General features: G+C 35.4%; 1 protein-coding gene across 2 annotated transcripts in view; it reads right to left on the reverse strand.

The window, feature by feature from the left end:
* FILIP1 (filamin A interacting protein 1) overlaps positions 1-23,303 on the reverse strand; it is a 167,671-nt gene that overhangs the window by 21,732 nt on the left and 122,636 nt on the right. The gene's annotated exons all lie outside the window — the stretch shown is intronic.

The raw sequence follows: 23,303 nt of genomic DNA on the forward strand, positions 1-23,303 counted from the left end.
GATGTCAGAACTGGCACAGGATATTTTGATTTAAACATTTTTTTTTGACAGAGAACTAAGTAGAGAAGAAGGCTGTATTACTATTAATAAAAAATGTGGCAGCCACAGGAATGATTATGTTTCACATTCATGAATGCATTTTCTCTATAGTGTTTATGTACAGCTTTAAAAAGTAGAAATATAAATATGCTAGGATAATATTTACCATTCTTGCATTGGTCAGTTAACTTGTACCAATTTTTAATAGTTATTTTTATATATCCATAAAAACAGAATTAAAATTATAATCATATTCACCATATATGAATATATGAATATTTTAGTAATTAATAAGTTTAATAGAGAAGCACATTATAAACAACCACTAACAAGCACTTACTTAAGTACATTTTATTCTTTCAATATATTTTGTACCTTTATTATTCTGACTGATTTATTTCATATTTATGACTAGATTGTTAGCCAAGTAAATAGACTTTAATAGTCTCACATTTCATTGTGCAAGAAATGATTGTACATACATATAGAAACTATTTTTAATTAAATCTGGTGTGATATAATTATGATAGAAATGTCTCTGATGATATCATTAAGGTTTTTTTCATAGAATTTGTTTTTATAAAACATATTGTTTTGTCTAAGCATCTCTAAACTAAATGCATAGCTTCTAAAACCATTATGCCATTATGACTTAATCCCTAAAATGGGAGGAAAAGATCGTTTTCAATCCCTACCGAAATTGCTCTTGCTCTCACTGTAATAGCTTCCTTAAATGTAGCCCTTATATGTGTAAAAAGGCATTTTACTGACCATCTTCTCTTGGAGTCAAACAGAAATAATGTCATGGAACCACAGGGTAAGAGAGACTTCTCAAGATATTTTCAACATAAAATGCCACTTTCAAATTTCTTGACCTTAACTTGACTGACAGAGATGAATTCATTGAAAACATCACTGCTTTCAATTCTAAGCTTAAAATGTTAAAGCTTCTAAAATTAATTTTTTAAGAATGCTATGCCTCTATGCTGTTGGAGGCAGTGGGTTGGAGTAGCTTTGGAGCCAGAGAAAGCCAAATCTGAATTCTGGCTCTGCTGCTTTCTAGCTATGTGATCTCTGGCCAATCACTGAAACTCTTTGACCCCCAGTTTTTTCACCCGTAAAAGAAGGAGGGAGGGATGTGAACACCTACCTGATAGGATTGTTCTGAAGATTAACTGAGATAGTAGAAGTACAATGACTGACACATAGCCTTAATACATGGATATAATAAAACCCCAAAACAAATATAAGAACTAGAGAGTATGCTATTCCCTCCATCTGGAAAGACTCTCAATGCTTTCTGTGTTTAATCAATAAATATTTTTATGTCACTATCCTGTCTTTGACGGTAAAAACCTGGGGCACTAATGCTTTAGCCAGAGAAAGGCGGAAGGTATTCTGACCAGTAGGAAATCCCATGAGCTAGAGCATGACATTGGCATGAATTTAGCTTCCAGGAAACCACATTTTTCAGGTTCTCTTCGCTGTGATTATTTCTGTCTTTCTAGCCCCATTAGCTCTCTCTCCTAGCTCCTTTTATCACATCTTAATCCATTCCCATCTCATAGTTAAAGTGGACCTCACAGCAATACAGGGTCCATTCTCTGTATGCTCCCAAAACCCACTTTCCCAGTTGGTGCAGCTGAGTGTCAGACCCAGGACCAAGGTAAAGTTGCTCAGTTCGGTTTGGAAGGTCTGCCTTCAGTGCAAATAGACCTACATTCAGACTTCTCACAGGCAAGACACTGGGGATGGGAATGATGGAATGAACTGTGAGGACTTTGCAAAAAGTAACGGGCATGGGCTTTGTGACTGCTCACTTCTTGGCAAGAAAGGAGAGAGAGAGAACGAAAATATTTCTACAGCCAGGTGCGATGGCTCATGCCTGTAATCCCAGCACTTTAGGAGGCCAAGGCAGGGGGATGGCTTGAGCCTAGGAGTTTGAGTCAGTCTGGGCAACATAGTAAGACCCCATCTCCACAAAAAATAAAAAAAGAAAAGAAAATATTTCTAGGCTTTAGGTTTGAATAATTGCAAATAATGATACCATTAACAGAAATAGGAAATATAGATGGGAAAGGGTTTTGGTAGAAAATTGACACAAGATAGTCAAGTTGAAATGTATAAGAAATTAGAAATGTAGTGCTTTGGAGATAAGTTGTATGCATTTTACAGCTCACGTATATCTTAACTCTATTGCCCTCATGCCTCCCCACTGACATTACCCCAGTCCAAGCTCTAGCATCTTTTGCTAGTAATTCTGCCAACAGCCTCCTGACTGGTCTCCTCACATCTCAGCTCTGCTACTTATTAGCTGTATAATCGTGGACGAGTTACTTAACCTATCTATATACCTCAGTTTCCTCATTTCTAAATTGGACATCAAAATAGTACCTAATTCACAGGGTTTGTGTGAAGTGCATATTAGTTAATGTATGAAAAGCACAACAGTGCCTGGCCCATAAGAAGTAGATTTAGCTATCATTATTATTATCATCATCATATACTCTCACCCAAATATAAGTATGATCATGTCACTGTCCTGCTTCCTATGGCTTCCTGTTGCTCTAGGAATAGAGGTGTGAAAGCCATAACATGATTCAGCATGATTTAATTCCTGACCTCCTTGGCCAGTTCATCTCAAGTCAGTATCTTCCCTGTAGTCTAACATTCTTTGCATATGCTGTGCCCTCTGCTTAGTGTTTCCTCCTTGCTCCTCCTTGCATTCTGACACACACACCTAAACATGCCTGGCTGGTTTTTCATCCAAGTTTCACTCCAATGTCACTTTCTCCGGGAAGCCTTCCCCAACCAACTCGATTAAGTCACATCTTCTTACTGACTCCATAATACTCTGCAGTCTTCCTTTATCACACTTACCAACTTGTAATTTTTTCATGTCTGTCTACCTCTGTTTATGCAAGTTCCATGAAGGCAGGTGCCATGTCTGTCTTGTTTACACCCTAACACAAAGCCTGACACACAGGAGGTGCTGAAGAAATCTTGAATGAATGGATAAACAAGAGGAAGAATGAACAAATAAGCTTGAGCTAGAAATACAGATTTGGAAGTTACCTATATAGAGATGTGCTAACTAAAGTTCCTCACAATGCTGAGCTGAGTATAAATTTTTGTTGAATGGATATCACAGTTGTTGGTAGGCCAGTAATTTGATATTATTAGTGGTCATTAGACAATGGGTGTCTCTGATGTAGTGAGAATGTGGTCATTCTAGTTGTCAGTCTCCTAGACAAGAAGAATGTCTCTCAACTGCGAAACCTCAGATGAGGGAGGGAGCCCTCTCCATGAGGATGGGCAAGTTATTCTTTTCTATCTACTTTAGCATTGGAGGTTGAACAACCTCTGTTTAACCTATAAAAGGACTATGAAAATATTAGAATGCAAACAAGAACAGGCTAAGTTAAAGCTTTCTGTCTCTCTCATTGGTTTTGTGTTCATTTTATGTCATTTTTGTTTTATTTGCTGGTTTGTTTTAGTTTTTTTTTTTTTTTTAATTCTAATCGCTACTACAGAGAAACTAAGGAAGGGATTTTGATCCACAGTTGGACCAGAACTTTAATGTTGGAGCAGTACACCCTGGGATCCAGTGGGAGGAACAGTGGAAATTAAAGTGAGAGGATGTGAGGAAAAGTGAAGAAAATCACAGGGAATTGTGGGGCCAGTTTGTCAGCCATCCCTCCCTATGTAGAACTCTTACAGTGGTTTAGCTGGTTGATTCTTGGATTTTTATTTCCATAAGTGAGGTGATATTCCCTTAGACTTGGAAATAAATGTGATCTCCAGAGAAGAAAATACGTAAAGAGAAAAAAAGGGAGAGGATAGAGAAAAAAGTTTGGGAAATGCCCCAAAACAAGGGGCAAAGAGAATAAGGAAGAGCTATCAAAAGCAGAGAGAGAAGACGAGAGATAAGAATGAAGGAATCATGGAGCACAGGAGCACCAAAGGAAGAGGATTTGGGGAAGGCAGGGACAGGCTCCTTCTCACTTTATCTCACTCCCATATCTAGAAATCCTCATTTTACATTAAGCAAGCATTCAAAAGCATTAGCATGTGTCTATCCACAGAACATAATGCCTATGGCATATTACAGCTCTTTTTCTAACAATTTTCTAATAGTTACAATTTCATTTTGTACTTTAAACAATTAATTTGTTCAACATTACTGGGCACCATTTCCATGTAATTATGCTATTTAAGGAGAATCGTAGGTTTAAGTGTTGCTTGTGCCAACTGGTCTTACTGCCTCCTCTCCACTCTCTTCTCTGTTCAACTTCCCATTCTTCAACTGCACCCTGATTCTAAACATATTTGCATAAAAAGGAAACAAACCAGAAGACCAAGACTAAAAACATGGATCAAGTACCCTGATTCTCATCCGCAGTTACAGGTAGAGCCCTAAATATCCTAAAATAAAATTTATTCTTAACAAGTTTTTAGTTTTCTGCAAGCATTTCATTTTATTTAGTGGATAAAAGATCGAATAGATTTTTTAAGAATTTTTGCTTTTCTTAATAACTATTCTTAAATGTATTCTTCATTTCTTATTTTATACTCAATAAAATTGTATTTTTTAACTTGCAAATTTGTCATTTATAAGCATGTTCAGAAATTTATTTCCAGCTAGAAGACTTTAATAGTGTAGACCCAAATATTCTATGATTGTCGATGGTGTATACATTGGTCAAGACTGATCAGATTGTATAATTTAAATTGGTGAATTTTATTGTATGTAAATTATGTCTCAGTAAAAAAATTAAAAAATAAAAAGCCCAGAAAGTGTTCCAAGCTATCAGATAAAGAGAGAAACGTTGTAAACAAATATTATTAGAGTGACTTAAAATATGATAGAAAATATAAAATTGGTTATTAACCTTAAGGCAGAGAGAGGTGAAAGCAGAGATGGGCAAGATACAGAGATGGGACTGACATTTTCAGGTGGGATTAGGGGAATTGACAAGAAAACTTGTTCTCGGGAAGTAAAGTTTCAGGTCCCAGAAAATCTCTAGTTATAATATTATTTCAAGAGGTTCTTAAAAGCCCATCCCAAATGGCAATATTTGCTAATACCTAATTTGAAAAAAAAAATAAGGACTAGAAGGAAAGGTCTTCTAGATAGGGTAAGTGCTTAATTATTTGATTTGTCACAACAACTGTTTGTGCAAGGCATTACTGTACCATTTTACAAATAAGGGAAGTTATTAGACTTAATTTTAAGAAGAGGCACGTTGGGATTTTGAGCCAGATATGTTTGCACAAACATTGTCTTTAATAACAATGCTATTCCTCAAATAGATATTGCCTGGACAGTTCAAATTTGCAAGACTTTATTTAGGTTAACTTCATTTTGCTTGATTCAATCTATCCTAGAATTGTCAAGATCACCCTTTGACTCTGTTCTGTCACTCAACATAGCAGCTTACCTAGCATTGTGTCAATGGCCAAATGACCCCAGTTACTAATAAAAAGGCAGGTCAACGCACAAAGCTCTTCAAAACACTCTCCAGATCTCCCTCCTGCTGACATCAATCCATTCAGTAACATGGACATTGTCATTCAATTAGCTATGAACCCACTAGGCTGTCATTCTTTATCTCCTCTAAGCTCCCAGTCCTCCCCTACGAACCTGTTCCAACCATATCTTCCTCATGTCAGTCAACTACAACTACTCTTTCCAGATGCTTAGGCCTAAAATCTAGATTCATCCTCAAGTCCTCTCTTTCTCGCACATCCCTACATTCAATTCCTCTGCAAATCTTGTCAACTCTACCTTCAAAGTATATCCCAAATCCAATTACTTCTCATCTCTTCCATTGCTATCACCCTGGCCCAAGCCACCATCATCTTGTATCTGGATTTTGCAATAGCCACTTAATCTGACTCCCAGCTTCCACTCTTATTCTCTCCCCAGAAGCCAGAATGATCCTTTAAAAAAGGATAAATCAGATGATATCACTCTGCTTGTAAAAGGAAGGAGAAATGGGGAAGTGGACACAGAAAACAGGTAGGGCAGGATCAATACTTTAATATTTAAAAATATATATTTTTTATATATATCTTATATATATAATAGAGAGATGTTAACATGTCCCTGCTTAATTTAAAGCTCTTTGTTTTTCCTTATAGTGATAGTCCAGCTAATAAATAAAGAAATGATTGCATGCCACTATTAATAAAGAATTATATTAATAGAATACCACCATTTGTAGTCTCCAGTGAAATAATGGATGTAGGTAATGCTCATCAATGTCTCTCAAAAAGAAAGACAGCCAGACTGTATACATATTACATACCTCCACCCATGACATTTTCTTACCAAAAAATTGAACCTGAATCAGATCAAGCTCGTATAATTACCAGTTGACAGGAAAGATGGGCGAGAAATTGCTAAGTGACATCATTATAATGCAATTGGAAAAATCCAAAATGTGAACAATTATGTAGGATAAACAACCTAGTTTCTTCAACAGATAAATTGCAAGATGAAAAGAGAGATGAGAGGGGAGCCAACAGATTAAAAGAAAATTTAGAACCAATTGTAATCTTTTGGATTCTTATTCGAACTGTTTTTAAAATGAGACAATTGGAAAAGTTATGTTGTTGAGGAATTATTATTAGATTTTAGGTTTGATAATGGATTGTGGCAGCATTTTTAAGAGTCCTTATCTTTTAGAAACACATATTGAAATATTTATGAATGAAATGATGTGTCTGGGATTTATATCAAAGTAATTCAGGGAAGTGGGAATAGATGAAGCCAGACTGGCTATGAGTTGATTAATTGTTAAGCTACATAATTGTTGCATGGTGGTTCATTATACTATTCTCTTTATCTTTGCAAATGTTTGAAATGTTTCATAATAAAGGTTTGTTTTTTTTTTTAAATCTCATTTTGTAATCTTTAGCTTCTCCCTCTCCTTTCAAGTGTCAGCCCCTGTGGTCCCTGGTCATATTTTTACTTCTCTTACAGTGCCATGTAACCCTCACATTTGTCTGTGATTGTGTGTGATTATTTCATTTCTTTCCATGTTTATATAATTTAGTTTGCTGGAGATTTTTACTTTTTCTTTCTTATTGGGATCCATTTGATGCCTAGTCAAACTTATGCTAAAGAAAGTATTGTCACTTTGTTCTGTTTCACAGATATTTGTTAATTTATCTTTCCTTTTATTTTTGTGGGGGAAGGGTGAGAGGTTTTTTTAACCTTATCCTAATTATCCATTCTTGCGATAAACACCATCCTCAGAACAGCTGTCAATCTATGTTCCTGGAGACTCAAGGGCACATCTGCCTACCTTTTTCCCAACTTTCTTGACACCTTCACTTTTCAACCATTTTTCTAAATTTATCAGCATTAGCCCCAGAACAGCAATTATTTCTTTGTTTCCTTAAGATGTTGTCACTTTTCCTTATCTGACTCCATCAGACCCCATTTTAAAACACTGATATCACCTAAAAGTAACCCTAGGCTTGTTTCTCAGCCATACCATGCTAATTTCCCTTCTCAGCACAATGTTTTTGCTTTTCTTCAACTCTCCCCTGTATGTATGCCTCTCTGTCTTTCAAGAGAGAGGGCAGGTTAAAACTAGCAAGGGCATGATAGTAATTAAAGATGAATGAACCTCAAAAGAGTCAAGCTTGCATGTAGTTTGAGTTTTTAATTACAATGCATTTTTTCCCAACTAGAGCATAGTATAGGACTCAGCAGCTTGTTAACATGATAGGGCATGGTTTTCCCAAATGATGCAGGAATAAGTGTTACTTTTTAATAAATTACTCCAGTCCCTCATGATGGTGACTATCATAATAATTATCTAAAATTAATCTAATGTCCCTAATATACTACATAGGGCTGAAATTACAGAAAAGTGGATGAGGCTGGGTTGTCCAGCTGCAGTAAGATTCTGTCCTCATTTGAAATTTTGATATTTTCTTCATTATGGATTTTTGCTTTAATTTTGATTTTTTAAAAATAGTGCATTAAAATATAATATATCTTGATTACTGAGTTTTTGGCCTTAAATTTTGCACTCCAGGCAAGAGCCTTCTTTGCCTCACCCTCATCCCAGCTCAGATTACTGAATGTTAGAGAATCATTTTTTATAGGGAGATATGGTAGATCCTTCCTCGTAGGGCACAAACTTTTGAGTTTTGTTTTTGTTTGGTATTTCTTAGTAGTAGGGATGAGTTTACAAAAGGCCTCATACACTTTTTTCTCTTCCCTTCTTTTGAAGACCAGTAGTATTTTAGAGCATCTGATCTCAGACTTCTTGACTCGAGCTCACTACAATGGGGCAGAAGGCCTACCTCACCCATTCCCACCCTGAAAAAGAACTTGAGATAAAAAATTGAAAGAGAAGAAAATAAAATCAGTGAACTATTGTAACAGCTTTTCTGAACTGCTTTTACTTCATAAGAGAAGACCCTGGAGTTACATTCATGATTTTATATTATAAAACTATATCCCATAAATTTAAAAATAATCTAGTAATTTTATTACATTTACTTTGCTAATGTAATACAAGTAATTAAAAAACACACACACAAATCTCAAGCAAATTATCACTAATGAACTTTTACTCTTCATCAAATTTTGAGAGGATTATGTATAATTCTGCTCTAGAATAGGCATATTGTTGATGTGCCTTGAAGTGTAGTTTTTGAAAATTACAAACCAAGGATATGCATTATCAACTCTCTTGGGTTAGGCCAACAACCCATAACAAACTAAACTGATTACCCATAGTAACTTATCTTTAAAATGCATGGATGGCAAAAACTGAAAACCATGAAAAGTTTATGACTGATAAGTTATTCTTCTTGAAGATTATGGGATTTCCTAGTACCAGGTGAGCACATATTCAGTGAGTGCTTACAAACAGTGGGTAGCAGCCAGACTCCATTGTAAAATACCAATTTATTCTTCAAGAAAATCTACTAACATGTTAATTTAAATTTATAAGTGCTATACATATTTAACACATTGACTGCTACACTAGGAAAAAAAATTTTCCCTGGCGCCATGGTGTTTTATTATGAAAATAGAATAAAAACTTCAAAAACAAAATGATCCTTTCTAATTTATGAAAAAATTGTTATTTTTTTATTGTTTTCTGTGCATGAGTTATATGCAAGTCACTCCATGCTAGAATCTGTTTTTACACTGTACACTACTTGAGATGTATGTGACTCATGACATACTTATTGAATTTGTTTCAGAGAATTGAGTCTTCATATGCTTCATAAGGCCCTGGGCTTGAAACTAGCATGAGTTAAATATAACTTACATGGCAATTAATGTGTTAAAAATAAATCACTTTCTATGTTACTAGTAAATAGCTCTCAGTCATAGCAAAAATTAAAGTCTAGGGAATTATTAGTTGTTTGCTCATATGAACCACAATAAGGGCTGGCGTTTTCTGCTAATTATGCTGCCCATCAGAAGGCTTGTATTTGAGATCACTGAGCAGCAGCTTTCTGACTATACACTCTAATATGAAGCTCCCTGCCTCATATAGAAATGTAACTATGATTCATTAATTCACTCAATAATTCAACAAAGATGGGTTGAATGCCCCCTCCCCATTGTCAGTGTTTAGGCGCTAGGAATGAAAATATATATTGCAAGGCTATGAAAAAGTGCCATTTATGCTAAAGAGGGACACCCAAGGGTAGGGCTGTGGATGGAGGAAATCATTGCTCAGGGCTTTTGCAATTGTCCTTCCCAATACTCTTCCCCTGCTATCAGAGGTGCAGCCCATATGGCACCTTTGTGAGAACTAGAAAAAGGTCTACTTCTTCTCTATAGAACCAGTCCCATGCTGAGTGAACTGGATTTCACCCCCCATTCTTTCACTGGTCAGATGCCCCTGCAAGCTACAACCTATGCAATTGCAATGGATTGAATGTTTATATCTTCCCCAAATTCCAAAACGCATATATTAAAACCCTAACCCTCAACATGATGGTATTACGAGGTGGAACCTTCGGGCGGTGATTACATCATGAGGGTGGAGCCCTCATGAATCAGATGAGTGCCCTTAGAGAGGGGATCCCACATAGCTCTTTCTGGCTCACAGGTGAGTGATACAAGGAAGACAGCAGTCTGCAAGTGGGAAGAGGCCCCTCACCAGAACCCGACCATACTGCCACCCTCATCTCGAGCTTCCAGTCTCCAGGACTGTGAAAGAAAAATGTGTTATTTATAAGCTACCCAATCTCTGGTACTTTGTTACAGCAGCCTGAGCTAAGACAGCAGGACACAATAGTCCTGTGGGCTCTTTGTCATCCTCCAGGTTTCAGTTCATATGTCCTCTCCCCAGAGAGGACAATATGGCTTTTGTTATGTTTTCACATTTCCTAATTGTTCAAAACATTTCTCAAATCACCCTCTCAGATTGGTCAGATAAAATATTTTTTAAAACAAGAGAAAGCAGACATTCTTTCTTTTTGATCATGTTTATAAAGACTCAGCTAGGTGAATAAATTGACTAGTAATTTTCACTAGGAACTGAAAACACCATGAACCATAGAAGTTTGTCACCTAAATGTGTGGCCTTCCAGGTGGCCCCTTCACCTTCCCTCCCTACCTCTCATTCCTAAAGAATGTGTTGCCCATGTTCATCATACCTAATTATCGGATGATCCATCTAGGAAACGGGGTGCATTGCCCAAAGAAACGTTCTCCCTCAGGAAATAAGTTAAATGAAGAGATTTCCTTAGGGAAGCCAGACAGTGAGGAGGACATTTAGAGGCAGGTAGGTTTTTCGGTCCCTGAAATCACTGTGTGAGGGTGTCCTCCCACAGGCCTCTCCCCTGCGGTTCACAGAACATGAGAGGTGGAGCTGGCAGCATGAATGAGATTTCCTGAGACTACCGAAGCAAGTTGAAGACAATCCACAAAGGTACCATATACCTCACTTTACTCCATACGTGCATGTACAGAGTGCTGGACAAAAGCCGTGGTATTAAGTTTATACATTATGGGAGCTCACAATCGAAAACCATATTCTACTATAAACCTTCTCATTAAGATACTATTAATCTAATTTGTCTATTGGGTAAATCTATTTTCATAAATAAGATTTTTTAAAAATCACAGAGATGTGAATTAAGTAGCAAATTAATTTAAATACATAAATCACTTATAGTAGTATATTTTCATGCATTCATTTCTTTAGAAAAGTAAACCTCTCCTTCTTTAAAATGGTAGTTGAAGTTATTGCCATTGTATTTAAAGGTCTTTAAAAAAAGCTTTAAATACAAGGTTATGTGAAATTTATTAAATTTTTTTCAAATTATTATGTTAACATTTATTTAATAATTATTTTATTCAGTTTGGGAACAACTTTAAAGCTAATGCAAAAATTAAAAAAGTTAAGACAATAAACAAAATTCCAAAATCCCAGACTTAATTTTATATTGATCTTGATTATTGTTAATGCAGGAAAAAAAGAAATATGAGCACCCTTCTGTTGTGGAAAGGATATTTAGTTTTACAAGTAAACAGAAGTTCATTCAGTCACATGGAATTAAGAATTCAGGAAGATCAAGGTAGTGAACCCTAGACTTTCATCACAGTTGAACTCAAGATTTTCATCACTTTAAACACAGAGACAAAACGTTATTAACAACCAACATTACACAAATTAAATCTACAAGAATGAAACCATACCATCTGCCCTTATTTTAAATCTCTATAAAACAGGTCGTGTGAATCTGAAATCACACTATAAAAATTTGGTTTTGGCCAAAGGAACTTTTGTGAAAGACTCACAGTACCCTCCACCCCTACTGAGCACTAAATACAAGCTGTTTACTTTGCTACACTCCGCTGAAGTCAGACAATGTTTTTTTGGCATTTTGAAAAATTACTAAAGTTGAACTTTTAGATAATTGTTTAACATAGTCCAAACTTTAATCTCATTCCCACTTTGAGATCAAACCTCCTATTTGATTTGTTATTCTTGTTATCACTGCCACACTGAGTGTTTCAGAACAAACACGGCTTTCTTTGGATTGCTATGCATTCTAATTCATTGCCAACTTTTAGAAGCCTTTTCCACACATGCAAAGAGAGAACTGCAGAAAATCCACATAACAATAACAACAAACCTTTGAAAATAATATTTTAGCTCAATTTAGTTTTTTGCTCATTAAGAAACCATAAATTAGAAGATACATTTACAGTACATAGAAGGGCTGCCTGTTAAATGCCTTCAGAACACATTACTAGGACTGATGGTAGTAAGATAAGAGATTTTTCAGTTCTGATACAAACTCCCCAAGGTTTCTGTAGGATGAGATTACTTTTTCCCCTCAATAGAAAAACAGGATCACTCCTCATACCACAATGGGGTGCATCTTGGCCAGTTCTCATCAAAGATTCTGAGGCATCAAGGCAAGTCGCAATAAGCTGGTAATTTTCAAGGATTGTCACCATCCACACTCAGTGAAATCTGTAGCCGCAAGCTGAAAGCTTGTCGAGTTCTTACAGCCCTTGTCAGATTAGCCAGGGCTCTACAAATGTCCAAATGTCCAAACTCAACTTCCAAGATGCTCTTTCACTTAGAAATGAGTTTACTGCCAAGTAAGCCTATTAACAAATGAAATGCGCATGGACAAGAGTAACTAACATTGTTTAAATCAAAACAGATCTTGACTTCCTTACCTTAATACTAGGAAGCATAGTAGCTTTTGTTTTTGTTTTTGTTTTTTATAAGGGGGTACTGAAGTTTGTTCAACAGCAGCAGGCCCTGCTCAGCCCCCTACTCCACAGGGAATTAACCGTCACATTCCAGTCCTGTCATCAGAACAATGAAAGGTGAATGTTGTGCAAAACAGCTTGGGACCACTAACTGATGATGTCATTCCTCCCTTATATGGTTCATTATTGTGTAGATTTACTTTGGTCTGTGAGAAGGGGTGGAGCTGCCCAAGACGGGAAGGGAAGGCAGCTCTTAAGAAGCAAAGCGAGTGAACAGGAATTATGCTCCACACCGAGGGAAACGCGCTGGGGAGAGGGGTGAAGTCGAGGAGGAAGAATGAGATAAAGAAAAGATATGCATAAAATGTCAAATGGACCTCACTCCTGATTTCTCAAACTAGCTAAATTCTATACAGTTCTATTCAGCACACGCTGGAATTTAAATAGGGATCCCACTAGAGCCTAATCTATGATTCAACCAATAGGAGAAAAATTCACATTTCAACCAAAGTGCCTGTTAATTTACGTGTACCTAAATGAAAACACTACAGTGTGGGCTACAGAATGCCAAGTACTCTGTGGTTTAAAGATCATTTCATCTTTACAAAATATTTTTACCTGAATATTTTTCCCTAAAAGTGCTTTTAAATGGAAAAAAAACTGCTGTCTATACAAACAAAAGCGGGTGAATACATTCAGCCAAATTTCATCTATATGATCATTTATACAAAATGTTTTCAAAATCTTCTATCACCTTCAAATTAACTTTCTCCTCTCTTTTCTTCTCTTGTCTTTTTTCCCCTTGTTTTCTTTATTCTTTCCTTTCCTCCTTCTTTCCCTCCTTCCTTCCTGATATAAATCCAGTCAAAAAGCCATTAGGTAAATTAAAAGTTCTCGTATAATTTTTTCTAACCCATATGCATTGAATATGTATGTCATTTATGTTATGAAATTCCATGTCAATTACAGGATAAAAGCATCATGCCAGATAAATTAGTCAAATTAACTTTAAGGTTAATAGGATTAAATGTTTGCAAAGCATTTTTAAGTCCTCATATATCTTTTATATTACATAAATATAAGTCATTATGTTATGGCATAGAAAAGAATATGAAGAGAAAACAATTTTGAGATCATTGCTTTCCTACATCCCTAATGTTCAATCATGACTTTTGCTTTAAGAATATGTCTAACTTTTTATTAGCCTGAACTGAGTATAAGACTTACTGCATGTTTCAAGATCACAGTACAGGATAAATGTGTTTTGATTAAAGAGTTATATTCAATATATGTAACTTTGTGTAAAAACGTAAGCAACATTCATGGTTAAGGTAAAATTACCGATACTAACCAATTGGTTATTATTTTGGTTTTTGTCACTGTTTTGTTTTCTAGCTATTTTAATATGGGGGGGAACTGAAATTGAAGAAGAAAAGAAGAAATTGCTGCTACCACCTGGTGTCTGTGAGGCTGCCCTAGTGTGGGGGAAGGGGCATCTTGGCGACTTTTAGACTGAATGTGGGCTTGGCAACTACTTGGAAGACAGCTGAGGGTATGATTTATAACTCCTCTGGTTTCAGTTTACTCAGCTGTGTAACAGAGATATGGATTTTAACTTGCAGGGCTGTTATGAGAATTAAATGAAATAATGTAAGTCAAGGCCACAGAAATGAACACATAGTGGGCCCACAGTAAATAATAATAGGTTTAGGCACAGTTTATTCATTTTGATGATGGTAGGCACTTTGCAAAAATACAAATTTGGGGTCTAATTTTGTCACAGACAACATAAACCTATTTGAAGAAAAGGGAATCAAGGGGTCAGGACTAATTAAATGGTCAAGTAGCATCTTGTATTCAGTCTGTTTCTGGTGATTCAAACTTGAGTTATAGTCCCAGGGAGGCATAGATTACATTCAAACCATATTAAATCAATATTTAGAGATGAATGATAATAGCAAGAGGAAATGTTTTATTGCCTTTAAAAAATCTTTTTTAAAAAAATACCATGAATGTTAATCACAGTAATGTTTTTTTCCTCCTTATTAAATACCACTTAAACAGCTACATTCAAAATTAATTTAAAACTCCACTATTAAGACTTATTCAAAATGGCTGTACTTATAATTAATTAATACTCCCTGGCTAAATGATATTAGTTATTAGAAGCCTCTTGGAACCTAGAGATGTTTATTTATTTACTTGTTTATTATATTTTTTTATTTTTATAGGTTTAGGGGATACAAGTGTAGTTTTGTTATATGGATATATTGTGTAGTGGTGAAGTATGGGTTTTTAGTGGTACCCATCACCCAAATAGTATACATTGTACCCAATAGGTAATTTTTCATCCCTCACCCCCCCTGCCACCCTCCCACTTTTTGGATTCTCCAGTATCTATTATGCCACTCTGTATGACAATGCATGCCCATCATTTAGCTCCTACTTACAAGTGAGAACATGCGATATTTTGTGTTCTTTAGTTACTTTGCTGAGGATAATGGCTTCCAGTTTCATCCAAATTTCTACAAAAGACTTTATTTTATTCATTTTTATGGCTGAGTAGTATTCCATGGTGTGTATGCATTTTCTTTATCCAATCAGTAGTTGATGGACACTTTTTTGATTCCATGTCTTTGCTATTGTGAATATCGCTATAATAAACATGCAAGTGCAGGTGTCTTTTTAATATAATGATTTTTTTCTTTGGGTGGATACCCAGTAGTGGATCAAATGGTAGATCTATTTTTAGTTCTTTCAGAAATCTCCATACTATTTTCCATAGAGGTTGTACTAATTTACATTCCCATCAACAATGTGCAAGCATTTCCTCTTCTCTGTATCTGTCTTTTTAACAATGGCTATTCTGACTGGAGTAAGATGGCATTTCATCGTGGTTTTAATTTGCATTTCTCTGATGATTAGTGATGTTGAGCATTTTTCATATGTTTTTTGGCCATTTGAATATCTCCTTTTGAAAAATGTTTGTTCATGTCATTTTCCTACTTTTTAATGGGTTATTTGTTTTTTTTCCTGTTCAGTTGCTTGAGTTCCTTGTAGATTTTGGATATTAGTCCTATGCCAGATGCATAGTTTGCAAATATTTTCTTCCATTCTAGAGGGTGTCTATTTACTCTGTTGATTATCTCTTTTGCTGTACAAAAGCTTTTTAGTTTAATCAAGTCCCATTGGTCTATTTTTGTTTTTGTTGCATTTACTTTTAAGGTCTTAGTCATAAATTCTTTGCCTAGGCCAATGTCCAGAAGTGTTTTTGTTAGTTTTTCTTCTAGAATTTTCATAGTTTTAGGTCTTACATTTAAGTCTTTAATTCATCTTGAGTTAATTTTTGTATATGGTAAGAGATGGGGACCCAGTTTCATCCTTCTGCATATGACAATCCAATTTTCCCAGCACTATTTATTGGAGAGGGTGTCCTTTCCCCAGTGTATGTTTTTGTCTGCTTCATTGAAGATCAGTTGGTTGTAGGTACATGGCTTTATTTCTGGGTTCTCTATTTTGTTACTTTGATGTATGTGTCTATTTTTATACCAGTACCATGCTGTTTTACTATGTGTTACTATGGCCTTGTAGTATAATTTGAAGTCAGATAATGTGATGCCTCCAGCTTTGTTCTTTTTGTTTAGGATTGCTTTGGCTATTCAGGCTCATTTTTGGTTCCATATGAATTTTAGTTGTTTTTTTTTTTCTAATTATATGAAAAATGACATTGATATTTTGATAGGAATTGCATTTAATCTATAGATTGCTTGGGGCAATATGGTCATTTTAACAATATTGATTCTTCCAATCCATGAGCATGGGATGTTTTCCCATTTGTGTCATCTATGATTTCTTTCATCAGTGTTTTGGTAGTTTTACTTGTAGAGATCTTTCACTTCCTTGGTTAAATATTTTCCTAGGTATTTTATTTTATTTATTTATTTTTACAGCTATTATAAATGTGATTTAATTCTTGATTTGGTTCTCAGCTTGGCTATTATTGGTGTATAGAAATGTTACTAATTTTTGAATGTTGATTTTGTAACCTGAGACTTTACTAAACTCATTTATCAAATCTAGGAGTCTTTTGGAGGAGTCTTTAGGCTTTTATGGGTATAAGATCATAACATTAGCAAACAGAGATAATTTGACTTCTTCTTTTTCAATTTAGATGCCCTTTATTTTTTTTCTCTTTCCTAATTGCTCTCCTAGGACTTCTAGTACTACACTAAGTAGAAGTGGTGAAAGTGGGCATCTCTATGCCCACGAACTAGAAAACCAACAGGAAATGGATAGATTTCTGTAAATACACAATCTCCTAAGCATGAATCAGGAAGAAATAGAAATCCTGAACAGACCAATAACAAGTAGTGAGACTGAATCAGTAATAAAAAAATCTCCCAACAAAAACAACAACAAAAAAACCCCAGGACCAGGCAGATTCACAACAAAATTCTAACAGATGTGCAAAGAAGAACTGGTTCTAATCCTACTAAAACTGTTCCAAAAGACAGAGAAGGAAGGAATCCTCCCTAACTCATTCTATGAAACCAATATCACCTGATACCAAAGCCAGGAAAGGATGAAGGAAGGAAGGAAGGAAGGAAGGAAGGAAGGAAGGAAGGAAGGAAGGAAGGAAGGAAGGAAGGAAGGAAAAAAGGAAACTACAGACCAATATTCCTGATGAACACAGACACAAAAATCCTCAAAAAAATACTAGCAAACTGAGTCCAACAGCACAGCAAAAAGCACCACAATCAAGTGGGTTTTATTCCAGGCGATGCAAGATGGTTCAACATATACAGATCAATAAATGTGATTCACCACATAAATAAAATTAAAAACAAAAACCATATGGTCATCCTAATAGATGCAGAAAAGCATTCAATAAAATTTAGAATCCCTTCACAATAAAAACTCTCAACAAATTAGGAATAGAAGGAACATAACTCAAAATAATAACAGTCAGATATGACAAACCCACAGCAAACATCATACTGATCAGGAAAAAGTTGAAAGCATTCCCCCTAAGAACTGAAACTAGAGGAGATGTTCAAATGGTTATATAACCCTCCTTAGAGTCACAGTAACTAGAATTTTCTCACTATTAGATCCTAAAGAAGAGGGACCACATCTTTCTGTGTCTTTCTGTATTCAGGAAACATCTTGTATTCACTCATTCAGCAAAAACTTAATTGGTTGCTCAACAAGGACCAGACATTGTCTTAGGCACTGGTGCCTATTTTTTTTTTTCTATGAATCATATACAACCAAATAAGAGCTCTTCCTCTCTTAAACTCCTTAGCATGTATTCACTGAAATGTGTACTGAAATGTAATATGATACACGTGGAAAGTATTGTTATTATGGGTCCCTAGGTCAAGTCCTAAGTGTACTATGGGTGGGGATCTTCTAAAACAATCATAACTTTTTAAAGTACTGGACCCTAAAGATAGACCAGCCAGGTTCCTATCATCCTTTGAGCATCCAGTTGCCATTGAGCATCATGACCTGACCAAGTGACTCTTGAAACCAAGTCTTCTTACAATTGCTCTTTGTTCAAGTTGATCAGTAAAAGAAGAGATAAAGAAAACATGATTCCTGAACTTTTATGAGAAAGATCTAGTCTAGCATATGGCAAGTTGGAAGTTTCTCAATGTGTGGGCGATCCCTGGGCTTGAGAATTCAATGTGCTTTCACGTCAGGATACATTTTTTACAGTAGAGGAGGCTGTGCTACAGAACTTTGAAAAGTGCATTCACTGAGGGGCTGGAGTGAGCAGGCAGGAAGACCATAAGAGATGCTAGAAGCACTGCACTTGCATTTCTTGGTTAGGGCAGGGGGTGTACTTCCTGGATCTCACCCTGGAGGCTTGAGCAATAGTTCTGCCCATAGTTATGCCTCCTTTCTTGAGAGTAAGATAGTCAAAACTTATAGTATGTTACAGATTCCAGAAGTCAGACAACTCTGAGAGCTGAACAAATCAGAAAGTATTGGAGGGAGGAATGGTAGTGTAGATAAGTGGATGAAGTAAGAACACTTCCTGGATTAGAATACAGGATTTGGTGACATTGTAATAAATGACAAAGAATAGGGTATAACAGAGTATTCTTTCCTTCTAGCACACTGGATGTGAAGCAGTCATAGTCCACCATTTCCTGTTTCCTTTACACTTCAGATCAGCTGAATGTGCTTCCTTAAGCAGTTAAGAATAAATAAATAAAAGTAACTCTCAGTGAATTCTTATAGAATATTAGGGGCTATGCAGAAAATATATAGAAAATCCTTAAGGCACAGTATTTTTGAACTTCAGAGGAAGGAGTTAAGACTAAGTAAAGTTGACCTCTAGTTTGTTTGCAGTTGAAGCTCACATTTAGCCCCTGAATATTATTTGAATAGTTTCTTGGCTGAGAGTTCACATCCAAAAGCTGAATATGTTATGCACTGAGCATGAAAGACCAAACCTTTGATTAATCTTTTCTGTTCAAACTTTTCACCACCATGAAGTACTTTCCAAACACAAGCATTCTTGGAAAAAGAGTGCACACACAGTCAAAGAGCCAGAGAGGAGCAACCCCCAAACACTGAAAACACCACCTTCCCAAGTTCCAGCTACCTCTCTGGAGTCCAGGATTTGTAATGCTAATCTGAGTACCTTCTTCCATCCTGGAAAAAAAAGTAAAAATATAAAAGTAATGCAGTTATTCACTGTGGTGCTGAGAGACAACACATTTTTCCAGCACTTTACTTTCTTAATTCTTTCTTGGTGTATGAATTTGTGCAAAAACAGCATTTACCTGGTATTTATTTTGGTGACAAATGACTGCCAATGCAGAGCACCATTGTCCTGAGTTTTTCATTCCAGAAGTATATTCTCACTTATCACTTTTCAATACTTGATTTTGTCTATGATGCTGAGATAAGCCATAAACTCAATTAAAAACTCAATCTAACTAGTTTGGAATTTGGGGAACAGAAACTCCCACTTAGTTGTTGGACATTTTCATTTTTAATCCAGTTGCTTTTACAACCTGGATTCATTTATTCTCTCTGGAATTTATGTATTTCACTAATGCTTCAGATCCATTAAAAAAAATCTATAGGAGACTTTGGCTTTGCATTTGCTGACATAAAGAATGTCTATCAGAATTGATCAATTGCCTGGCAATACAATTGCCTGGATTACAAGTGATAGTATCAATGTATTGATAAACCAGAAAAAATTTTAAAAAGCTATCACCACAAAGTACTAGTTATTGACTGTCTGAATGTTTGTCACATGGGTAGACTCTGAGGCTGTTATTATTAACTGAAAATGTGTCTGTTAAAGGGCCATTCTAGCTGGACTGCTTATTACTTCCTAACGGTCTTCATTGTGTGTTTCTTAAAACTTCTCAACTGCTCTGGTTCCTGAGGACTCTCTGGTTAACAGTGAAAAATATGCATGAATTTTCATTTGTATACATATATTGTATCACTCACAATCAACTGTTTTATCCAAAAATTATAATATATGTAAATCTGTACTAGACTTTGTAAATAAGTGAATTTGCATCAGTACTCCACTAAATAACACACAATAACTTCTGTGAAAAACACATGCCTTTAAATCCTTCAGTTTGGTAGACTATTGGGTACTGCTCTTGTGATTATTCTTTTTTTCTCATTTAAAGCAGTTTGTTTTATGCAGTTGTTGGGAAAAGAAAATTATTATTCTCCAGGTTATTCTAATAAGTCAATCCAAGTTGTACTTAATCTTGTGTTCTTTTCAAGATATAAAGTGTGTCCTGTCACTTCTTTCTAATTTATTCATTTTTTAATATACAAAGTTATAGAAACACAGCAGTAAACTTATGACCTCAGCAAAATTACTATACCAGTTTTTCTTCCAAAGGATGCTTATATAATAGTTACCACATATTTTACTTCTCATAAAATTTTATGGGGCTGAAAATCATAACATTGTCTTTTTTTAATAGAAAGACATCAGTTTTCAGCTCTATATTTCATAGTTATACTATTTTCCTCAAATATAATTTTATTACATAGTATTTATCTGTCCTTTGGAAACTTAAAATGTAAATGCTAAATTTTCCCCTGACACAAACCACAACTGTTATATGAATCGTTCTCCTGAAATGATAGAAACCAGATTAGGCCAGAGGGAAATGACCCTGATTAAAATATGGTCACTTGTTCCCTGTGTTTACAAATTAATTATCTGCACTATACATAAAAATGATTATAGTAATAGCTGTTACTAAGGGACGCAACTTTTTGCAACTGATTTGGAATGTCATCTTTAAAATATATTGCTTCTATATCTACTATAAACTATTTCCAGAAATTCTAAGCTCTGTTGATCTGTCTGCTCATGTATAATACTATACTATTTTACAAATTGTAGCTTTAAAAATAGATTTTGTTTCTGGTAGAAAAATTTTGTTTCTACTACTTTTCATTTTCAAAATTTGCCTTATTCCTTGCACTGAACATCAGAAAATTAAAAAGAAAATTGACTATTCTTGCTTATGTGTTTTTATATGAAACTAGTATCCCTTCATTTAGTCCTCATAGTTTAAAAAAAGTATTTTTAGGATAACATTAAATTTGGTATTTTTATTAGTATCATGTTAAATTTGTGGGTTAATATAAGGATAGTTGACATCTTTAGGATGTAGCATCTTTTAGTTCTAGAATATAGTAATCCTTTCCATTGTTCTTAGTCTTTTTGTCTCTAGGTAGCATTTAAAATATTTCTTTAGGTAGATCTTTCAGATTCTTAAGTTTAAGATATTTTATATTTAATATAGTTTATATTATTTTGTCATTTGGAAATATGAAAACTATTGATTTTTGAATATTGATTCTATGTAGTTTTGTGCCTTAGCACTTCATTTTATTGAATTTTCTAATTGTTTGTAGTAGGTTTTCAGTTTTCCTGAATCTATAGTACAATTAAATACCAAAACAAATGCCCCCCAAACAATAAAAGAGTTTGCTTTTCCAGTTCTTTGCATTGTTCTCAAAATGTCTTAGTTTGATAAAACATAAATTGTGATTTAGTGAAACTTGTATAGTTTTCCTCCAAGTGTTAAATAATATAGGTGTGCAGAAGAAATGATCACTTTTAGATGTTATATGCTGTGTCTAGTGGATAAGGCTTTACAGTCATCTCACAAATATAAAACTCTTGTGAGTTAGGCACTAGGTTATCCTCATTCTGTTGAAGAAAGAAAACCAAGAATCAGAGAGGTTAAATAACCTATCCAAGGTCACAGACCAGTGGCAGAGTCAGGATTTGAATTCAGAATTATCTGGCTCCAAATGAAATGCAGGAGACTAAGAAAACAACTGTCTATAGGTTACAGATTTTGAGGGGGGTCTGGTACCATGTAGCTGGAGTAACTTAGGGAATAAATTGACTGCGGTTGAAGAGGTTAGATTTAGCACAGATGATCCTCTGAAGGTCACAAGATATTTGTAAGCACACTATCAGTACTCTGGAACCAGCCATAATACCACATCATTTCTCCTTAGCACATATATGGATTACTTTACAAATGAAGGGGTACTAAATGCAGGCCTCAAACTTACAGGTGCAAGAAATACAATTATCTTCACTTTTCTGCATTTCTTATCATTTCTATTATTGGCTTCTATTCCACAAGTGATGTAAACTTTAACTTAGGTAATTCTGGGTAAACTCACTCAAGCCCACTTTCTCTTAATAAATTCAAAGACTTTTCAGTCAAGCCAGGATCTCCTGAGTTAATTCTAGGCCTTCAAGACTTCATTTCTGGAAGTTGGGACTAAGTTCTGGGACCCTTAGGAAGAGATAAGAGGTTCTCTGGTCATCATCCTTCCATACTGGCACCTTTTGAGATGCACACTGTGGTCTCTGATCTCAGCTGTCAGTCTGCTCAGGTTGCTGATCCAAATCGGTCACAGTTGTGTCCTCTTGTCCAGCCCTGCCTCAGCAATTCCCATGGCCTTTCAGGGACGTAGGAGAAATGAAGATGTTCTTTCAGAGTTGCAGGATACTGAAACTATATTAAAGGTCTCTCCAGCTGAACATATCAGATACTATTTTTACTCTATTTCTCCTGAACAATATTCCAGTTCTCTCTGGGCCTGTTTGGCTGGAATATTGTTCATCATTGTTTAGCACACACCTACCCTTCTAGTAACACAACAGCAATGCTTATGACCTAATGCTTGTCATCCCCTCACAAATAAGTGTCCATTGTAACCTTAGTCTTGTGATGTGGCTTTACTCACTCTTAGAATTTCTATGTGCCAGTGGTTTTTTTCCTAGGCTCCTGTTGTCTTTCCTTCATTCTGTTTCATATGCCTCAAGAGTGTCTCAATGTGTTAGTTGGTCACCATCAACCAGGGCACATGATTTGTTAGGGTTCTTGTGCCAGGCCACTGCACAGGTCCCATTCTCCTTGATACCTAGGCTGTAAAAGGTCGGAAACTAGCCATTTTAGAGACAAAATAACAAAGAGATGGGTTTGTTCACCACACATTGCTTTAT

Source organism: Lemur catta, chromosome 2 (genome assembly GCF_020740605.2).
Source record: "Lemur catta isolate mLemCat1 chromosome 2, mLemCat1.pri, whole genome shotgun sequence".
NCBI classification, from domain to species: domain Eukaryota; kingdom Metazoa; phylum Chordata; class Mammalia; order Primates; family Lemuridae; genus Lemur; species Lemur catta.